At 40.0% G+C, this 20,265-nt stretch overlaps 1 long non-coding RNA gene across 6 annotated transcripts in view; it reads right to left on the bottom strand.

Moving 5' to 3' along the window:
- LOC142143911 (uncharacterized) overlaps window positions 1-20,265 on the bottom strand; it is a 182,475-nt gene that overhangs the window by 100,849 nt on the left and 61,361 nt on the right. For 5 of the 6 annotated variants that reach the window (XR_012689594.1, XR_012689595.1, XR_012689599.1 and 2 more), the window contains exon 1: window positions 362-554. The exons of the other annotated variant lie outside the window; for it this stretch is intronic. This is a non-coding gene — a long non-coding RNA (uncharacterized LOC142143911). Of the gene's footprint in view, window positions 1-361; window positions 555-20,265 lie in introns of those variants that run through there. 6 annotated transcript variants of the gene reach the window in all.

The following is a 20,265-nucleotide window of genomic DNA, read 5'->3' as shown; positions in this document are numbered from 1 at the left end:
TAATATTTAATGACACTACTTAAATGACATTCATGGGAATAATAGATAGCTATGGTACACTCAATACTAATAATATTACTATTTTTTATGCAGGTATGATCAAAAAAAGTCTGGCTCCTTAACAAGGAGATTGGTAATTAAACACAATAGTGTATTTCATGAATAACTGTCTGCTGTACAGTTAACTTTGTCTTCAAAAGCATAAAGCATTTAATATAGCGTTTAATAAATACGTATATTTCAGTTACTTTACCGATACTGTCTTACAGCTCTTTCAGTCATAGGATGATATCAAAGAGTTACATCAACAATCCCCTACTGTTAACTAGTGACACACCAGAGGAGTTCAGTACAGGCTTACCTTCCAGTCATTGGACAACACTCTTTCCGCATGGCCTACTACAGCTGCTATGTCCAGAGACTTTCCCAGAAATAGTGCCCAAACAGGTGGCAAGAAAACAAGAGGTGCAGACACCTGAGAGCAGGGGAACTATAGGAAAGAGCAGAGCAAATGAGCACAATGTCTTCTGCCTGCACAGTCAGACCCTGTGCATTGGGAGTTACAAATGCACTGGCTATAGACTTTGTCCAAAGCTGTACTTCTTTTTTTTTTTTTTTTTTTTAGTGAAGGAAGATTAGTTCATACAAAACTCAACAATACAGCACTGAAACCCATTGTTGATATTCAACATTTTTCACATAGCGGAACAGAATAGACAATACGGTATCTAGGAAACCGCGGGCTGGATTACAGGCTGATGATATCTCATCTTTCTGGAGGCCTGTAATCCTTTTTATTACCTACCACAGCCAAAAGAGCAGAAACCTAAAATCAATAACATTGCAACACTTAAAAAAAGAACAAGGGATTAATTAAAATAAAACTGTTAAGGGAAATTGTGAAGCGAGTACAATAGCGTCGCGATGAATGTATCTCCTTACAGTATTCAGAAGATGGTGATGTAACACTGTTTTCATAGCAGTCTTCTGCAGCCTCTGGTATGCTGAATATTAATAGAGCTAACATTAATAGGGATCTAATCTGGAGTTATAAAGACCGGTGCTTCAGAAAACACAGAATTATATATTTTAAGAACCATAACAAAACATGAATTAAATATTTGAGGAACAGGCAAAACAAATAAAAGTGTCACACCTCTTACTATTACATGTGTAACACATACCAAATGTAAAATTGCTGCTAGGCAACAAGTTTTAAATAATTGTGAAATTAAATGAATTCACGTGATGTTAGAGCAAAACTCAACATTTCTGCTGAGCATTAACATTTTTAAACAATAAAAAGTGGTAGCATTTTAACTAAACTATGATAGTTTAGTTAAGATATAACTCAAAGTTCATATTTCCACAAATTGTTAATTTTATAGTGTCTGCATGTTTATTATTTAGAGGCTTGTAGTTTTCCATTGTAATCCATAGAATCCAGAACCCATATTTTCCTAAAAACACCAAATAGTCCAGATAGCCCCAGACGTGATTGTTCCTACCGGTCTCTTTTCATCACTTCTGCAATTGACCAATTGACAACTGACTGATGGTTATCTTTTCACTTTAACAATGAGATAAATTACCATTACTATTGGCTATGTACAGTAAATGCCTCCAGAGTAAATTACATGATTCGAAATTTCCACTGTGCTGGCTTGGTACAACAGTCACACAAAAAGTTTCTTTCTGTGTGTGTGTGTGTGTGTGCGTGCGCCTAGCTTCCTGTACTGCAGATTTGGCCTTTCCTGTCAGACACAGAATAGAACTTGACAGCTTCTTTAAAAGAAGAGTATAAAAGGAGTTTAATGAGGGATGCCACTGGGCTATTCGGAAGCTTTTATTCTTCACGATTGGCTATTCTATCCTCACAAGACAAAATGGGAATGTGCGAAAAGATAAGCCATGCAGGAATACTCTAAGGGACACTTACACTTACTTTACAATTTCAGTTCATCCTCAACTCACTTCTAATATTTTCTACAAAAAAAAAAAAAAAAAGAAAGCATACTATCATGGAACTATGCAAAAAAAGGGGAAGAAGAAATTTAATTGGACACAGTACAAAGCAAAGAAAGAAATGTGTTCCGTGCAGAAATAAAATGCTATTTATTTATATTTTGATATGGCGGTGTGGAAATTCTATATATAACAAACCACCAGAATTTTCTATAATACACATTTTTAACTCTCTTTCAGATTGCAATGTAAATCTTTTAAATGTAAGGTGTAGCATGTTTATATGTCCGAATTTGTGAAAGGGTACAAATGTATGGAGCTGGTATGTGCTCCACGTGCGTGAGTTGCCATCGGGTGCTCTGGTTTTCTCCCACAGTCGCAAAAAGTTCTGGTAGGTTAATTGGCTGCTGACAAAATCAAACCTAGCATGTGTTTGTGTAGTAGCAGTGGCGCACGCAGGGGGGGTTTCTGGGTCTCCAGAAACCCCACCTCCGCTAACTAAGTGCCCACCATAGCGGCACTGTACTATACAGCAGCCGCGGCGCTGTCAAAGATGCTTCTTTGACAGCGCCGCGGCTGCTGTATAGTACAGTGCTGCCGAATCGGAGCTGCTGCGCTCTCTCGCGTGTTTTTTTTTTGGTGTGCGCCTCTGAGTAGGGAAAGTAAGTTGCAATTACTTGATAAAATGTATTAATGAACTGCAGTAATAGAATGTGGTTCACTGCGGGTTAGTGGCTGACCCTATGTGGGGATCTCACCACTATCAACCAATACAGAGCAACCTTTCCATGCTCTGACCAATCAGAATGAAGGCGTTCTATATGGAATAGATACTGATAGGCTGTCTGGCATTGCGGCTCTGCTATTTGAATGTCCTCGTCGCTCCACATGGTTTTTCATGTTTTCAATGAATTACCCATCTGGAAGAAAGAAGAATATCCACTTTAAGTGGCGAGCAGGCGAGATTTTTTTTTACTAGGACCTGGACTTGGGCTGTTTCCAAGTAATGAATTGGTTCACTTTATTAGGAAGAGGTTACTCCTGTTTTATTTTAAAAAAACTTTGTAAAACTTTTTATTTTCCAAATTTCAAATATAGATGTAAACAAATTGTAAACAAATTGTAGGGCATAAAAGACAATCATAGTGAGGAGACAGTGCAAGATATAGTAAAACTGAAACATTCAGAAAATGTGTAAACCTCAAATCTTATCTTTATAATATTACAAACATGTTTAGATATTTTATAGAATGGGATGGGAAGTGGGGAAGGGGGAACTGGTCATCAACTGTGAAAGATAGTACCTAAGAACGTCCCTAGGGAAAACTCAACTTAGTGGATAAGGGTATTGGTGGCCAACTCACAGGTACATAATACTAGAGGGAGAAGGTGAGTTTAGGATTATTGATACAGTCAAGCAGCCCAGACCTGATAAAATGTATTCTCCTTATCCATGTAGATGATAGTTAGTCTTCTTCAGTCAGGAAATAACCAAATATACGACGTTAAGGCATAAATGTGTGTGCGCGTGGGAGATCATCATCATCATCATCATCAGCACATATCTTTACACCAGATGTCAAGTATTTACAAAGATAAGCCTGGACACAGGTATATCTGGAGATGTAGGCTACTCAGAATAGGACCCATGTCCAGTGAACGTGCCACACATACGTGTTCAAGCCCTCACTGTAAGCCCCATTCTCACACGGGGCAGCAAGTGCAACTACTGAAAACTGTGCAAGCATAATAAAGTATACGCTTCAGAGAGTGACTTATGTTCAACTCTAAATGAGACCCATAGAGAATAACATATGTATAGTGTGATATAGTGTGATACATTGAATTATCCATTGTAATGACACTTATTGTTTAAACACCCGTATTCAATACTACCCTACCCCGTGACTCAAAGTTAAGACTGTACTGCTCTCCCTGTACTCTCATTAGATATACAACGTAACAGTTGGGGATCACAAAGTGTCTGATCCAATGGACCATGAATATGAGGCCGTGCACCTCTTGGGCACTGTGGTAAGATTATATTTGCAATGTGCTGTGCTTTTGCACTGTTCCAGATGTATTAATGACACCCACTGGAAGAAGACAAACACTGCAAATGGACCTGAAACACAAACTGAAGACCTTAATTATATGATGTTTTTTTTCACTCTATTACCATTCTTGGCGGTTGATATCAGTCTCATATTGTGAAAGTTAGCATAGTGAAAACATGAACCATGCCCCCAACGGAGTGATAAATAAGATGACTGTGAACATTTTCCACGCCCGATTGTTGCTCAAATGAACAATTAGTAAATAATTACTCTCTGAACTGTGTAATATTTGGTGAAATTGTGGTTCAGCAGTGGGAGCGTGCTCTAAAGTTGAACTGACAGATGATTAATGTATGTATAATATATATATATATATATATATATATATATATATATATATATATATATATAAATACAAGTTAACCCGTGCATGATACTCATGCATTCTAGTCAAATCAAGCTACTTAAGGTGTTAAAAAGGTTCTTGTCATGCATTTGGGCCTAGCCCAGGTCTACTCAGGGGAAGAGCGTTACTTCCGACGCAAGCGCCCTTTTTTAACGTGGTTTTGTCCACATGTCACCACCTCATCATTTTTCTCCATCACCTCATCCTTCATCTTTATCGACACATCTATCCAGATGTCTATCCAGACACAGGGATCTCTCTCAGCGGTCCTGAGTATCACACTCCTCTCGCTCTGTCACCCCTGGCAACCACCAACCACTCCCCACTGTCACCCCCGGCAACCACCAACCACTCCCAACTGTCACCACCGGCAACCACCAACCACTCCCAACTGTCACTTCTCCTTCAAGTAATATATATATATATTTTTAAAATCTTTATAAACACTTTTAACAATTAACAAATTAAATTAACAAATTAAAAACATCTTAGTATACCAAATTTCAGCCCTTTCTGAGGTTTTTTTTCCACACACACTAAGAATTTAGTAGGTCAGTGTATAACTCCGCCCAGCAGGTCGCGCTGCAGCTTAGTTTTTTTTCCCCACACACACACACAGACTAACACACGCGCCACTAGGCTTATATATATTAGATATGAACACATGTGGGTGTTGGTACTGATCCAGTTGTCTGGCTGTTGGGCCATATAAATAGATTACAATGGATCTACACTTCTGGGTTGAATGATAACCCTGTACACATGTCTATGGAGGTCATGTTCTGTCTTACATATTTAATTCAGATCTTGATGGTGTGTATAACCATTGGTTGGTCTGTTTAGACAAAAATAACCAAATTGAGCATGTATGACCCACTTTAGTCAGTGTTTCTAGTTCTCCTCAAAACTATATAAAATGTCACTTATTTTGTGACTATGTTGCTTATATATCCAGGGTTGGTGTGTGACACTATGGGCTAGATTTACTAAGCTGCGGGTTTGAAAAAGTGGGGATGTTGCCTATGGCAACCAATCAGATTCTAGCTTTCATTTATTTAGTACCTTCTACAAAATGACAGCTAGAGTCTGATTGGTTGCTATAGGCAACATCCCCACTTTTTCAAACCCGCAGCTTAGTAAATCTAGCCCTATGTGTGCTACCTAAGGAGAATGAGACACAACCACACTCACACATGTAGAGACATCTGATCTTCTCCTACTTACAAGCAGCAATGAGCACAGGATGCACTCAGCATTTCTATAGTACAGATCCCAACCTGCATCTCATCAGATATTCTTAGGTTCAGAAATAGAAAATCATTGCCGATGCTATTTCAGTGAACTGTCATTTCAATTATAATATTAATCAGTCATATCTAAAATACTGGTATCTTGACATGGACACACTAACCTATCATTACTGGATCAGTTATTTATTCCTGTCCAATCACTTGTATGGCAGCCAATTATTTCCCACAAATTGCTGTAAGTGCTACTAATCAACCACAATCACTGACCTATATTTAATAAAAAAAAAAATCATACATTCTCAAGAGATGTCAATAAAACATGTCAGCTACAAAGAACATTTATATTTATAGGAAATGCTCCTTAAATGTTTGCAGAATATTATAGCGAAGACAATCGGGTGACATCTATATATGCATGACTGCTCATATATATATATATATATATATATATATATATATATATATATATATATATAGGTATGTACACACACATATATATATATATATATATATATATATATATATATATATATATATATATTTATCACAGCCCCATTACCCATGGTCAGGGTCCTCTGTGCTGTTTGGAAGGTTGGACTTTCACCACTACACTACTGAGTATGCCCATGATCACATTTAGCTCACCTCCATCGTTTATTAAATCTTTTTGGTACTTCTGCCAATGAACTGCTTATTTGACCTCCATTCACCTTTCATGTACCTCCTGAGAGTTATGGGAATTCTTTTATTTTAGGTGACATATGTTTTAATAGCTTATATTGCAATGCATTGTTATATGCCAGCCTACCTATATGTATTGCCCTTTTCTTGTGACACCGTGGCACAAAGGACTTGGTAAACTTTAAATAGACCACACTGCATTTCCCAACTCCAAAGTAGTACATCTTTCTGGTCATTTAGTGCTGCCTAAAAGCACGGTGCTGCCACGTAAAATAAGGAGCCTCCATCCAGCCCTGCCAGTGCATTTTGATATATAGGGCCTGATTCATTAAGGATCTTAACTTGAGAAACTTCTTATTTCAGACTCCTGGACAAAACCATGTTACAATGCAAGGGGTGCAAATTAATATTCTGTTTTGCACATAAGTTAAATACTGACTGTTTTTGCATGTAGCACACAAATACTTGATAGCTTATTTGTACACTGAAATTTAAAGTTGATATTTGTGTGCTACATGCAAAAACAGTCAGTATTTAACTTATGTGCAAAACAGAATACGAATTTGCACCCCTTGCATTGTAACATGGTTTTGTCCAGGAGACTAAAAAAAGAAGTTTTTCAAGTTAAGATCCTTAATGAATCAGGCCCCTAGTTTGGTGACATTAAACTTTGATTCTACAGATTTTGCACAAACAGTTCTCCATATCTGCAGCTCTCCAGCACACAAAGGAGCTGCTAAGGGTCCACAGATCATTCTGTGTAAATTGTACACTTCCTAGTGTGCTGCACACTTCCATACACAGTTCTGTAGAACAAGAGAACACACACATATGTGCCATCATGATGACACTTGTGGGACAATCGCAGAGTGATTTCAATTAATAAAATACCCTTACTGTCTGTCGGTAAGGAATTAGCAGAAATAGCAAATAATGATAATAATTTAGAAATGCAAATAGCCTGAAGCAATCCTCACGTTACTGTAATAATTAAGAAGCAATTATTTAAACATGTTAAATTGAACAACAGTGAGGTGAACAGGTAAAATACTGTAGTGTTGTTACCATCACTTTGTTTTTAGGAAGGTCTCATAGTGATATACCTGTTACTACAGTTTACAAGTAGTTCATTGCATACTACCATACAGTCCGTCCCTCAGGTTAATCGTCTGTGTGAATTAAGGAGCTAGTTGTGCTAGCAGCAAAAACATTTTTTTTATCTTATAGCTGTCCAGCTGAGCATTTCTATTATCATGATATTATATTAGCTCTCAAGTTATGCAGCACAGTATCTTCCAATGTGAAACAGGTCCATATGGCAGCTTTCGGTAAGCAACCTCACTGATGACATACTTGTATCACTATTACCCAGTATTGTCTTATCAATGTTTGTTCCCAATTGTAAAGCGCTATGGAATTTGCTGGCATAATATAAATAAATGTTGATGATGATGATGATGATGATCACTATCAAAAAGATAAAAGACTTTCACATGAAGTTTTAATAGTGTTTTCAGTATTGTGTTTAGTTCAACGTCAACATTGAGGATTTACATACCAAGTCTATATTTTTATGGAGAACTCCTGCAATTTTCTATATCCATTTAAATCTTTAACACAAGGACAGTAAACAGTGAAATAACTCCCAGGCAATCTCAGGGGACAAGCAACATTTGCCACTTTCCCATGTGTGGTCTAGGCTCTCTGTTCTTTTGTGTGACAGAGTGGTGGAACATGACATTTTACGTTTTACATTTCTTTCTGGAGATCCTTTCATTTTCTGCATGCCTCACTGATTTCACTAGTTGCTAGCTAATCCACAGGCTGAATGGTCATGAATACTAGATCAACCAACAAAATGGCTGCTTTCACTTTGTATAGGCAACAGATTGACTTAAATTACACTAATTACCTCAGTATAGTTTTTCCTATCTTTTGATAATTTAATTTATTGTTCCTGGACCTACATTTGCCATCCTCTTGAGTTATGCCTTCGGGTAAATGTCAATTCAATCTGGTACTTAAATGTTTATTTGATTGAAAAATAGTGTTATGACTTTAGAGACGATGAGCTCCACTTAGAAAGTTATGAAAGCAGATACATGAAAGCATTACTTTTGCTGGTTACGTGTACAATATAATGCAGTTACATCAGCTTCTCCAATTATTAGGGGGGGTTCAATTGGCCGCATTAATCGTGAAAGTAACGCAGTCCGCCCACTACTACCGAACGGTAATTTTAACATGTATTTCTGCTTGTGGCTCTCAGAGCTGCGAGCAGCAATCAGTGTTGAAACTATCGTACTAACGGTAATAGTGCGCTTTAAGGGGGGATCCAATTGGCCGCGTTACTCGTGAAAGTAATGCGACCAATTGAATCTCCCCCTTAAAGTGTAACAATAACTGAACCCTTCTCCTCTTAATCATTTTCCTGTCAGGGGTCTATACCAAAGGTGCGCCCCAGGCAGTAACACTGCGTCAGCATTGGCAATTTTTTTTTCCATTTTTTTACTATAACTGAAGCAATTTTTTTTTCTTCTTCGGGACAGATTGGAATTTCATAGTCAAGCAAATAGATTTTCAATTTATGAGGAAAAGGGTTAAATATTATAATATAATTGCAAAATGTGATTCTTTTCTTAGCTACTTTGACTAAATTAATATAACTCATGAAATATACCAATCTGCAGCTTATAATCTTTACAGGGATAACAAATATGCGATTGATCTGTCTGCCTCCTGTTTCACAGAAGATCTAAGGTGCGATCCATGGCAACAACCTAGCTAAAGGTGGTATTTACGTCACTGACAGCTACATGTGTGTAAGCCATAGCGTAGAGCCTACATTGTTGGCAGTGACAGTGTAAGAGGAGCCCAGTGGGGACAATCAGTTGTTGCTGTGATGTAAAAATAAAGATCTATTTTAAAAACTATTGTGGTGGTGGCAGTATACAAACAGAACGTCAGGCTTGGTTAAGCTCACTTATTATATTACTATTACTGTTAAAAGTAATAAAAAAAATAGACTGTAAGCTCATCTGAGCAGGGTCATCTTTATCTTCTGTTTCATATCATTGTGTGTTACTTATTTCCACCATCATTCCCTGAGTGTACCGACTGCATAATGTGTGGGCACTATAAAAATAAAGCATAATAATATGACCGTATAACGTATTGAAGTATAGATTCAATAGTCTTGTATTGTCTAAGGGAACACAGTATTAAGCAAGATTCATTTAGGACACATGAGTGAGACGGCACATAATTAAAGACATTTGAATCACATGAATTTGATTTTGAGCAAACAAGGAAATATTTAACAAAAACAGCATTTCAAAATGCAAATAAAGTCTAGACAACTCAGAAAAGGAATGTCTGTCACACTTTTCAAACAAAAAATATATATAATATGAGATATGTTATACAGGTTGTGGCCAAACTGTGATGATTTCTATTTGTAGAAACAAAAACATCTAAGAAAGTTGTCTGCTACTGCCCAGATTGCTATACATAAATGACGATGTATTACAAAGCACGGTTCTGTCACCTCTTCCATGTGCTAGCAGCAGTTTATATACTTTAGGGAAAAAGATCAGAGGCTGCCAAAGGTAAAGACCAATGCTGCTAGGTGGCACTTACACTTTTAGAAAAGAGATTTAACAGCTTGAATGTTTCGTTACTGGAAATAATTGCCTCCTAGCAGCAGTGATATGAGCACATCACACACCTGCCCATTCTACTGAGCTGGCTCTCCCTGGGATATCTCTAGTGTTCAACAAAGATCTACAGAGAGGACCATCTGGTTGTTTTCATGATAACACGCAAGAGATGCAAAGGGGTTTATTATACTTGTAAGTGCATTAGGCACACCTGCACCTCAAATGAAGCGCACTTTAAAATAATCAAGCAGCTTTGCTCAAATTAGTATGCACAACTTCTATTTTGTATATTTAGAATATCTGGTTGGCTTCAATGAGAAGACGGGAGAGGAAGAACAAGAAAGGATCATGGCGGTAACTTTCGTCATCCACCATTCACAGTTAACTTTTGTTCTTCTCAAATACGACATCTAAGTGACACGGCGGGAGTGATGTAAACACATGGTTAATTTTAGGATTGATGGTTTAGTCATTAGCTTAGATTTAGAATGCCCTTTAATTATATTGCTACTAGTATTCAAACCTGATTGGACTATAATAGAAAAGAAACAATATGCTTGTGTAGAATAATAAAAAACCATACTAAATATTTAATTAACTAAAATAATTGACATAAAAGATGATCAGTGCTAGCAATCCTAAACAGTAGTGGGATACATTTTTGTATCTCAACCCACAGGTTAAAACTAGGGATGTGCACCGGCGACTTTTGAGGTCTCGTGTTTTGTGTTTTGGATCCGGATTTTCGTTTTTTTTGAGGTTCGGATTTGTCTCGCAAAACACTTGACGAAAGGTCTCGGTTCGGATTTAAGGTATTGGATTCGGATTTTTTTTGAAAAAAACATAAAAAGTTTAAAAATCAAGTTTTTGGGCTTATTTTCAGTCCTAGGCTATTATTAACCTCAATAACATTCAATAACAAGCATTTCCACTAATTTACAGTGTATTCTGAACACCTCACAATATAGTTATTAGTCCAAAACGTTGCAACAAGGTATCTTTCTGGACTGCGTAGAGGAGTGGGTCACCACAATATATTATAAACCCTGAACTTTTATGATTCGCACCAATAATTGTACCTGGACTGCGTAGAGGAGTGGGTCACCACAATATCTTAAAAACCCTGAACTTTTATGATTCGCACCAATAATTGTACCTGGACTGCGTAGAGGAGTGGGTCACCACAATATCTTAAAAACCCTGAACTTTTATGATTCGCACCAATAATTGTACCTGGACTGCGTAGAGGAGTGGGTCACCACAATATATTAAAAACCCTGAACTTTTATGATTCGCACCAATAATTGTACCTGGACTGCGTAGAGGAGTGGGTCACCACAATATCTTAAAAACCCTGAACTTTTATGATTCGCACCAATAATTGTACCTGGACTGCGTAGAGGAGTGGGTCACCACAATATCTTAAAAACCCTGAACTTTTATGATTCGCACCAATAAATGTACCTGGACTGCGTAGAGGAGTGGGTCACCACAATATCTTAAAAACCCTGAACTTTTATGATTCGCACCAATAATTGTACCTGGACTGCGTAGAGGAGTGGGTCACCACAATATCTTAAAAACCCTGAACTTTTATGATTCGCACCAATAATTGTACCTGGACTGCGTAGAGGAGTGGGCACTGGGCACCACAATAAAATATATAAAAAACCTTCAACAGATCTGCATTACACTACACATACGGCTGCTCCTCCATCCTCTCCATCATATACATGTTGGAGTTTTAGCGTGTGACAACCTCTTGTTTTTGATAATGTCAGTGCATTTTGAATATTTTTCAATTTGCCCCACACCACTGAATGTACTTTATCTATGATACGCAATACGCATCTATCTATCTTGACTGCGTAGTGTGGTGGCCCCGGTACACAATTTGGTACCGAGGCCACAATATAATTAAAAAACCCTCCACGTGTCTGAATTCCACCAAACAAGTATCTGGACTGCATAGTGGGGTGGCCCCGGTACCCAATTTGATACCGGGGCCACAATACCTCCTCCAAACATGGTACAGACAATTCGTCATTGAGAGACCCCAGACAGACAGGGTCGAAGTGTTATTGTTTGACTTTGTAAACCCAAAAAAATGTCCCTGTTGCACATAGTCGTGCAATGAAGACTGACTTTTTCATTTAAAGGCACGATCTTTAAAGTGTAGTGTTTGTAAGTCTAAGTCATATTATACTTTTGCTAAAATTGGTTTATTTTGTTCCTCTTTATGGTAATTAATTAGTAATAGAATTAAAGTAGGAAATAGAATTAAAGTATGAAATAGAATTAAAGTAGGAAATAGAGTGGTATAGAGTTGTAGTGTGGTATAGATAGAGTGGTCCACACAATATAATAATAAAACCCTCAACTGGTCTGAATTCCACCAAACAAGTATCTTGACTGCGTAGTGTGGTGGCCCCGGTACACAATTTGGTACCGAGGCCACAATATAATTAAAAAACCCTCCACGTGTCTGAATTCCACCAAACAAGTATCTGGACTGCATAGTGGGGTGGCCCCGGTACCCAATTTGATACCGGGGCCACAATACCTCCTCCAAACATGGTACAGACAATTCGTCATTGAGAGACCCCAGACAGACAGGGTCGAAGTGTTATTGTTTGACTTTGTAAACCCCAAAAAATGTCCCTGTTGCACATAGTCGTGCAATGAAGACTGACTTTTTCATTTAAAGGCACGATCTTTAAAGTGTAGTGTTTGTAAGTCTAAGTCATATTATACTTTTGCTAAAATTGGTTTATTTTGTTCCTCTTTATGGTAATTAATTAGTAATAGAATTAAAGTAGGAAATAGAATTAAAGTATGAAATAGAATTAAAGTAGGAAATAGAGTGGTATAGAGTTGTAGTGTGGTATAGATAGAGTGGTCCACACAATATAATAATAAAACCCTCAACTGGTCTGAATTCCACCAAACAAGTATCTTGACTGCGTAGTGGGGTGGCCCCGGTACACAATTTGGTACCGAGGCCACAATATAATTAAAAAATTGGGCATCAACTGTCACCGTTGTTTAATATCTGATACACCTAAATATGGACTGCACAGTGGAGTGGCCCCGGTAGTAAATTTGGTGCCGGGGCCACAATACCTCCTCCAACTTCCAAGTGTAGTGTTTATAAAGACACACAGCGTCGAAGTGTTATTATTAGTTGACTTTCTTAACCCTAAAATTGTCCCTGTTGCAAATATTCGTGCAATGGACAGTTACTTTTCTATTGAAAGACTCAAGCTTTCAAGTGTAGTGTTTATAAAATATAAACAACAATACAGTAGTTTTAGAGCACGTCAATACCTCTTGTTTTAAATTATGACACGGCATTTTACTTTTGGTTTAATTTCTTGAATTTTTTTACATTTGGTTTTACTTTTTGAACATGGCAAACGACTGTTGCTTGGTCATATAATGCAACAAAAAAAAGTTCCAAGATGGAATTGTCCTTGGGCCCTCACACCCACCCTTATGTTGTTGAAATAGGACATGCACACTTTAACAAACCAATCATTTCAGCGACAGGGCCTACCAAACAACTTTGGCTGAAATGATTGGTTTGTTTGGGCCCCCACACCAAAAAAGCTATTCATCTCTCCCTGTACAGACTAAACAGGCTCTACTGAGGCAAGATGTCGTCCTCATCCTCAACCTCTGATTCCTCTCCCCCTACAGTGTGTACTTCCTCCTCATCACACATTATCAATTCGTCCCCGCTGGACTCCACAACCACAGGTCCCTCTGTAGTATCTGGAGGGCAGTGCTGTACTTCATTGAGGAATTGATTATTCATTTTTATAAACATCATTTTTTCAACATTGTGAGGAAGCAACCTCCTTCGCCGCTCACTGACCAGGTTCCTCGCTGCACTAAAAACTCTTTCCGAGTACACACTGGAGGGGGGACAACTCAGGTAAAATAGAGCCAGTTTGTACAGGGGCTTCCAAACTGCCTTTTTTTCCTGCCAGTAACAATATGGACTGTCTGACATGTCTACTTGGATGGTGTCAGCAAAGTAATCATCCACAATTTTTTCTATTGTGACAGCATCCAATGCAGCGAGAGTAGACATGTCTGCAATGGTTGGCAGGTCCTTCAGTCCGGACCAGATGTTATCAGCATCCCCGCCAGTGCCTCTTTTGGGAAAACTGAGCTTTTTCCTCGCAGCCATAGATGTGGAAGAAAATGAGGGTGGAGCTGTTGGCATGTCACGGTCCTCTTCAGAGGACAATCTCCTGACCAGCAGGTCTTTGCACCGCTGTAGACTTGTGTCCGCCGGAAACAGAGACACAACATACGCTTTAAACCGAGGATCGAGCACGGTGGCCAGAATGTATTCCTCTGACTTTAAAAGAGTGACCACCCTCGGATCCTGGCAAAGCGTACGAAGGGCTACATCCACAAGAGCTACATGCTTGGTGTAATCGCAATGGCTTACCAGCTCCTCCCTCTCTTTCTCCAGCTGCTTCTGCAACAGCCTGATCAGGGGAATGACCTGACTCAAGCTGGCAGTGTCGGAACTGACTTCTCGTGTGGCAAGTTCAAATGGCTGCAGAACCTTGCACAACACGGAAATCAGTCTCCACTGCGCTTGACTGAGGCGCATCCCCACTCCTTTGCCTATGTCGTAGGTGGCTGTGTAGGCCTGAATGGCCTTTTGCTGCTCCTCCATCCTCTGCAGCATATAGAGGGTGGAGTTCCAGCGCGTCACAACCTCTTGTTTGAGGTGATGGCAGGGCAGGTTCATGCTTTTTTGATGTGCCTCTAGTCTGCGGTAGGCACTGGCTGAATGCCGAAAGTGTCCAGCAATTTTGCGCGCCACCGCAAGCATCTCCTGCACACCCCTGTCACTCTTGAGGTAATGCTGCACCACCAAATTAATGGTGTGGGCAAAACATGGGACGTGCTGGAAATTGCCCATATTTAATGCCCGCACAATGTTACTGGCATTGTCTGACACCACAAATCCCCATGAGAGTCTAAGTGGGGTAAGCCACTGGGAGATAATTTCCCTCATTTTCTCTAATATGTTGTCAGCGTTGTGCCTCTTATTAAAGCCTGTAATGCACAATGTTGCCTGCCTTTGCATGAGCAGCCATTTTGTAGATGCTGCTACTGATGCAGCTGTTGCTGTTGCTGCGGAAGGGGATGCATCTACCCAGTGGGCTGTCACAGTCATATAGTCCTTCGTTTGCCCAGAACCACTTGTCCACATGTCCGTGGTTAAGTGGACAGTGGGTACAACCGCATTTTTAAGAGCACTGAGGACACTTGATCGTACTTCTCTGTACATTTTTGGTATCGCCTGCCTAGTGAAGTGGAATCTCGAGGGGATTTGGTACCGGGGACACAATACCTCCATCAACCCTCTAAATCCCACTCCACTGATGGCGGACACCGGGCGCACGTCTAACACCAACATTGCAGTTACAGCCGCAGTTATACGCTTTGCAATAGGGTGACTACTATCGTATTTGGTGGTCATGGCAAACGACTGTTGGACGGTCAATTGTTCTGTGAAAGACTTAGCGGTCTTACGACTTCCCCTCTGGGAAGATGACCGACTAACAGCAGCAACAGCAGCAGTGGCAGTAGTAGGCGTACCGCTGCAGGATTCCTCGGATGAATCCCGTATTGAGGAGGACTCAGTCTGGCTGCTGACTTGGGCTGCAGGACTGAATCTGATGGAGATTGTGGAGGAAGTTGACGAGGAGGGTGTTGCTGGTGTGTATCCAACTGGACCACGGGATTTAGGTGTCCCTGTACCGATGAGGGTCCTAGCCCCAGTTCCTGAACTAACCACTGAACTATGAAGGTTATTCAGGTGACGTATAAGGGAGGATGTTCCTAGGTGGGCAAGATCCTTACCCCTGCTTATTTGAGCTTTACATAAGCTACATATTGCCATACATTGGTTGTCTGGATTTGGATAAAAATAACTCCAGACCGAAGAGGTGCATTTTTTGGTCTTCTGACCAGGCATGACGATGGGCTTTTTCATCCCATGGACATCAGCTGTTTCCCCCCCTGGTGCCTCATTTACAATAACCACATCACCATCCTCATCATCAAGTTCATCCACAGCGCCAGCTACATCATCAATAGCCTCCTCCCGAGCCACCTCTTCCCGTACAGTGATGGGAAGGTCAGGCTTGACAACCACCAACACCCTTGGACTCGCCTTGGGGATTTGTGATAATTTCTCTTTAGAAGGCAGAGTTGTTTGCTGTTTTGTTGCTGACAGCATAACTCTCTTCAATTTTTTGTAGGGGGGGGGAGGAGGAGGAGGGCTAAGATCCGTGGGTGAAGCTGAACCACTAGTCATGAACACGGGCCAGGGCCTAAGCCGTTCCTTGCCACTCCGTGTCGTAAATGGCATATTGGCAACTTTACGTTTCTCCTCAGATGATTTTAAGTTTCTCTTTTTGCTACTTTTTCTTAACTTGGGCTTTTTGGATTTTACATGCCCGGTACTACGAGATTGGGCATCGGGCTTGGAAGACGACGTTGATGGCATTTCATCGTCTATGTCATGACTAGTGGCAGCAGCTTCAGCATTAGGAGGAAGTGGGTCTTGATCTTTCCCTACTTTATCCTCCAAATTTTTGGTCTCCATTATATGTAGCACAAGATACTGCAGAATGTGTGAACTTGGTAATATTGCAGTACCAATGGACTTATACTGCTGGATTGGTTTTGCAAATTTGGTTATAATTATTATATATTTTTTTTTTTTTAAATTTTTTATTTTTTTTTACTTTTTTTTTATTTTTAAAAAACTTGGGAATAGTGGGGAAATAACTATGCCCTTAGAAGCACAGAGCACAGGACACAGCACCACTGGACTGAACAGGACACGGCACAGGACCCAGCAGCACTACGGAACTCAGCAGGACAGAGCACAGGACACAGCACCACTGGACTGATACTGCAGAATGTGTGAACTTGGTAATATTGCAGTACCAATGGACTTATAAATTATAATGCTGGATTGGTTTTGCAAATTTGGTTATAATTATTATATATTTTTTTTTTTTTAAATTTTTTATTTTTTTTTACTTTTTTTTTATTTTTAAAAAACTTGCGAATAGTGGGGAAATAACTATGCCCTTAGAAGCACAGAGCACAGGACACAGCACCACTGGACTGAACAGGACACGGCACAGGACCCAGCAGCACTACGGAACTCAGCAGGACAGAGCACAGGACACAGCACCACTGGACTGATACTGCAGAATGTGTGAACTTGGTAATATTGCAGTACCAATGGACTTATAATGCTGGATTGGTTTTGCAAATTTGGTTATAATTATTATATATATTTTTTTTTTTAAAATTTTTTATTTTTTTTTACTTTTTTTTTATTTTTTAAAAACTTGGGAATAATGGGGAAATAACTATGCCCTTAGAAGCACAGAGCACAGGACACAGCACCACTGGACTGAACAGGACACGGCACAGGACCCAGCAGCACTACGGAACTCAGCAGGACAGAGCACAGGACACAGCACCACTGGACTGATACTGCAGAATGTGTGAACTTGGTAATATTGCAGTACCAATGGACTTATAATGCTGGATTGGTTTTGCAAATTTGGTTATAATTATTATATATATTTTTTTTTTTTTAATTTTTTATTTTTTTTTACTTTTTTTTTATTTTTTAAAAACTTGGGAATAATGGGGAAATAACTATGCCCTTAGAAGCACAGAGCACAGGACACAGCACCACTGGACTGAACAGGACACAGCACAGGACCCAGCAGCACCACTGACCTCAGAAGGACAGAGCACAGCACACAGCACCACTGGACTGATACTGCAGAACACAGCACAGCACAGCACAGCACAGCACAGCACAGCACAGAACTAAACAGCACAGAACTAAACAGCACAGAACTAAACAGCACAGAACTAAACAGCACAGAACTAAACAGCACAGAGGACCACCTAACACACCCTCCCTCTACCCTGATCAATGCCCGAGTGAAGATGGCGGCGACTAGCGGGGAATTTATAGGATCCGAGTATCGCGAGATCCGACAACGGGATTATGAGTCAGAGCCTCAGTTTCACTTTTGAATTTGGCGCCAATACCCGGATCTGTCTCGGATCCGACTCGGATCCGCAACGTTCGGGTGGGCTCGGATTTCATAAATCCGAGTGCGCTCATCCCTAGTTAAAACCCACTGGTTTACAATAGTATTCCGAAATGGTGACATTAAAGAATAATAGCAAGGAGACAAGCAAAGCAATTATATGGATGCCAAAATAAGTGGTTACATTTATTGCAGGGTTACATGGTCATAGTGCTCAGTGACACAATTTAAACAATCTCTGAAACTAAACAACAGACAAGACCTTCCCACATGTCTGCCAAGATGGCACTGTGTTGTAAGCAATGACCACACCTTATTTGGTGTATTTCTCAAGTACAACATAATTTTTTAAAACAAAATTAATATATGAAGTCTATATAATATATAATATATAGGTCTCATGTATAGCACCATAAAATAGATAACCAGAGGAAGATATGGGAGTAAGTGACTACATGGGGGATAAGAGAGACTATTGATAGTAGTATCAGGAGGTAATAAACATATGATATGATCGGGTTTATGGATCCAAAATCTGAAAATCAAGAATTTCACAGCACCTTCTCCCCTCCTATTAACAACAAACACCTCACCAGAGCCATCACAGTCACGGTAAAGACCTCTGCATCTATTTTTAACCTGACTTGGCATATTAGTGATGATGGCAGGATTCCCAATATAAAGACCAATGAGAGAGTTGAACAAAGTGGTTTTTATTAAACACAGATTACAAAGGTTTCAGGAAGCAATAAATTGTAAAGCAGTAAGTGCAAGTCAGTCGGGTATGGCAGTGATAGCAAAGATAACCCAGTAAGCCACAGATGCGGAGAATGGACAACGATATAGTTCAAAGAGTCAGTGCTGAGAGGTCGGATGACAAGTTTGATTCTGAGGCTGGAGATGCAGGTAAAATCACGGTTGTCAGGATACCTGGATAAGCCAAGAGGCACCGGATGACTACGGTTACTCAGGAAACATGAGACACCAGAGAATTCATGGGTGTCAGGACTTAGGATACTCAGAAGGTACGAAGCATCGGAGGAGTCACGGATGTCAGGACTCAGGAGGTACGAAGCACTGGAGGAGTCACGGGTTTCAGGACTCAGGATACTCAGGAGGCACAAAGCACCAGAGGAGTCACGGGTGTAGGGACTCAGGATACTCAGGAGGCACGAGGCACAGGTAGGCAGACAGCCAGGAGACTGGATCAGACACAGTGTGTAACATTTGCAGACAATGGAGCCAGATAGCTAGATAGCTGCTACCGACTGTAGTTGTTGGATTGCTTGGGGAGCAATAGACTGCCGACACAGTGACACAGAAGAGTCAAACAAGCCAGGGATCAAAACCAAACGGTCCACCACGATACCAGGGACAAGCAGGTGCAAAATCACAACAATGCAGAGTAAGGAGGCCCAGGAAGCAGTGCCAAAATGGAGGGACAAGCTGAGGTCTATACCAGGAGATCAATCAAGTATAACACACAGGAAAACCAGCAGAGGTTATGACTACAGATGAACTGGCAAAGGCTGCTGGGACAGACAGTCTTTTATCGGCCAGAGACAGATGCTAAGCATCCCGGAATAATGAGCTTAGCTCTGACAGGTAGGAGAACAGTCCAAGTACCACAGTGGCCCCTTAGGTGGAACAGTGGAACTGCAGGCTGGATACATAAAGGCAAAAGTCCAACATAGTTCTTGGCAGACAGGAGCTGCAGGAGGCAGATCGTGACAGATGGGACACAGCATTTAAAGTTTCTACATTTCTTCTTTCATATTCCTTAATCTATTAATGCCCTCATACTGACAACAGCCAATAACACTGGTAAGAAAGGTTCCCCACTTGTGGTGTCCAGGATGCCAATCCAGCACTAAGGTAAATGGCTGGAATGTTTTCCTTGACAATGACCGCTGAGATTATTAGATGTGGTTACATTTTCAAATAGGACTGTCAAAAACATAATCTTCTCTGTTTTCTATATTAGAAAAAGAATGATTCTAATCTTGTACACTATGCAGATAATCTTTACATGTTACCTTTGTGAATGCACCTTCACTCTATGCCATTATTAAGTATTCACAACTACTGATCATTCCTCAACTTACATTATTTCCTATTTGATTC

Source organism: Mixophyes fleayi, chromosome 3, assembly GCF_038048845.1.
Source record: "Mixophyes fleayi isolate aMixFle1 chromosome 3, aMixFle1.hap1, whole genome shotgun sequence".
Lineage (NCBI taxonomy): Eukaryota > Metazoa > Chordata > Amphibia > Anura > Limnodynastidae > Mixophyes > Mixophyes fleayi.
Note: the sequence above shows the minus strand (reverse complement) of the source record. Positions and strands in the feature narration are given on the sequence as shown.